The sequence below is a fragment of the Chrysemys picta genome, chromosome 4 (genome assembly GCF_011386835.1).
Source record: "Chrysemys picta bellii isolate R12L10 chromosome 4, ASM1138683v2, whole genome shotgun sequence".
Lineage (NCBI taxonomy): Eukaryota > Metazoa > Chordata > Testudines > Emydidae > Chrysemys > Chrysemys picta.
The window spans coordinates 24,749,238-24,751,853 of NC_088794.1; the positions used below are offsets into that span (position 1 = coordinate 24,749,238).

General features: G+C 44.5%; 1 protein-coding gene across 1 annotated transcript in view; it reads left to right on the top strand.

The window, feature by feature from the left end:
- Positions 1-2,616, top strand: part of KDM2A (lysine demethylase 2A) — a 104,014-nt gene that overhangs the window by 84,514 nt on the left and 16,884 nt on the right. The window lies entirely within an intron of this gene.

Genomic DNA, 2,616 nt, shown 5'->3' on the forward strand with positions numbered 1-2,616 from the left:
CTGCCTGTTGAATTTTTAATAGTGAGTATAATTAACCATTAACAACATACCAAGGGCTGTGGTGGATTCTCCATGACTGGTCATTTTTAAATCAAGATTGGAGGTTTTTCTCTGCTCTAGTTCAAACAGGAATTATTTTGGGGCAGTTCTCTGGGCTCTGTTATACAGGAGGCGTCGGCAACCTTTCAGAAGTGGTGTGCTGAGTCTTAATTTATTCACTCTAATTTAAGGTTTTGCGTGCCAGTAATACATTTTAACGTTTTTACAAGGTCTCTTTCTATAACTCTATAATATATAACTAAACTATTGTTGTATGTAAAGTAAATAAGGTTTTTAAAATGTTTAAGAAGCTTCATTTAAAATTAAAATGCAGAGCCCCCCGGACCGGTGGCCAGGACCTGGGCAGTGTGCGTGCTACTGAAAATCAGCTTGCGTGCCGCCTTCGGCACGCGTGCCATAGATTGCCTACCCCTGGACTAGATGATAACAATGGTCCCTTCTGCCCTTAAGATCTGTGACTGGACTTAAACCAGGCCTAACTGTGTGGCCATGCAATCATGCTAATACCCAAGTATTTTGAATGACTTTCAAATAATGACCTTGGAACAAAAAGTTGGAGTATGCTGATGAGACACAGTTGGGAGGCATTGTCAATACAAGAAGACTGGAATATTATGCAGGAAGAAGTGGATGACCTTGAGGACTGGAGTAATAGAAATGGGATGAAATGTAATAGTACAAAGTTCAAGGTCATGCACTTGGGCACTAATAAAATTGCTATAAGCTCAGGACTTCTCAGTTGGAAATGGCTGAAGGAGAAAGGCCTAGGTGTTTACTTGATTGCAGGCCAACTGTATGATGTGGCTGTGAAAAAGGAAAATGTGATTGTAGGATGAATCAGGGGAGGTATTTCCAGTAGAGAGAAGGAAGTATTAATACCACTTTAGGAGGCAGGGGTAAGACCGCTCTGGAATACTGCACCCAGATGTGGTCATCCAGATTCAAGACCAATGAATTCAAACTGGACCAGGCGCAGAGAAGGGCTGCTAGCATGATTAGGGGTGTGGCTTACAAGAGGAGACTGAAGAGCTTGGCTATTTTGCCTGACAAAACAAAGGCAGGGGGAGGGGGATCTGATTGCTCTCTCTGAATACATCGGGGTTGTAAACACACAAGTGAGGGAGAAGAGCTGTTGAAGCTAATGGCACAAAAACAAATAGGGATAAACTGGCCATGAACAAAGTTGGGCTGGAAATTAGTAGCTTTGTAACCATCAGAGCAGTGAGATTCTGGGATGGCCTCCCAGTAGCGGGGGTTGGGAAGAGGGGAACAACTTGACTCATTTTTAAAATGGAGCTTGATCGGTTTATGAATTATATGGATTATATGACAGGGCTGCCTGTGATTGCATGGAACCAGAATTGATGACCTGGGATGGCCCTTCCACTCCTATGTCCTACGCTTAACTGAAACCCAACCTTTCCCATCTGCTCCTTTCATCCAGTCACTGGGGTTTGGATAGAAAAAGCAAACAAGTAACTGACTCAATGTCTGACTGCTGCTGCTTGGTTCCGTGAGCTCTTCACAGATTTATTTCCTTCCTCTTAACATCTATTTCATTCTAGCTTTCTGGCTAAGATCATGTCTGAACTTTCCTTCCAACCCTTTGTCTCCCCATGCTCCTGACATCCTGAAAAACAAGCTTTTTTTGCATTGAAATCTTTCTTGCCCGGGCTTAACCAGAGCTAACTTGAAAGCTAGCTTGAAATCTCACGGCTCATTGCACCCATCTGTATGTTAAGACTGACTTGTCTAACAGCACAGTGGACCAAAACATGTTAGTGATGGCTACAGGCCTAGACTCCCTCTTAAGGTGGACGGTGGAAACAATGAGGGATTGAAAAATGAGAATTCACCAACCCATCCCATTCACTTTAGGATCATTTATTGGGGTGGCACTTACAAGCCCCAGTTATGGACCAGGACCCAGGGCGCTAAGTGCTGTACTAACAGAACAAAAAGATGGTCCTTGCCCCAGTGTCTACAGTCTAAATCATCACTTGTACCAATGTACAGGGGGTGATTTTAGTCATCTCTTCCCCCCCCCCCCATATCTGTTTTAATGTCATAGTTCTGGATAGTGAATATCTAGCTGTATGTGCTTTTCCAGACATAGCTTTTGCCTCAGGGAGCCCTTGGCCAGAAGCCTCTTCTCTTCAGAAGCAGCCAGTTCCCTGTTCTGAAAGCCAAATCAAGCGCAGACGGGTTGTATGACAGTAGTGCCTGGAGGGGCCCTGTTGCATGATGCACTGCAGATACACACTGCGACAGTCCCTCCCCAAAGAGCTCAGTTGGAATAGGCAAAGGCAAGAGAGGAGAAAGCAGGCCCAGCGATGGCAAGTGACAAAGGAATGCTTTCTAAAGTCAATGGGATTTAGAGTATGAGGTGTCTAAATCACCTTGGAAAAGGAGATGGGATCCTCAGTCACTTGCTACTTCTGAAAACATTGCCTTTGCTCCGTGTCATCCACTAGGGCAGTATGCAGTGCCAATCCACAGGGTCATCTGCTCTCTCAGTAACTTGAACTCGGCGTCTTGTTCCTTATTCTTTTGCAG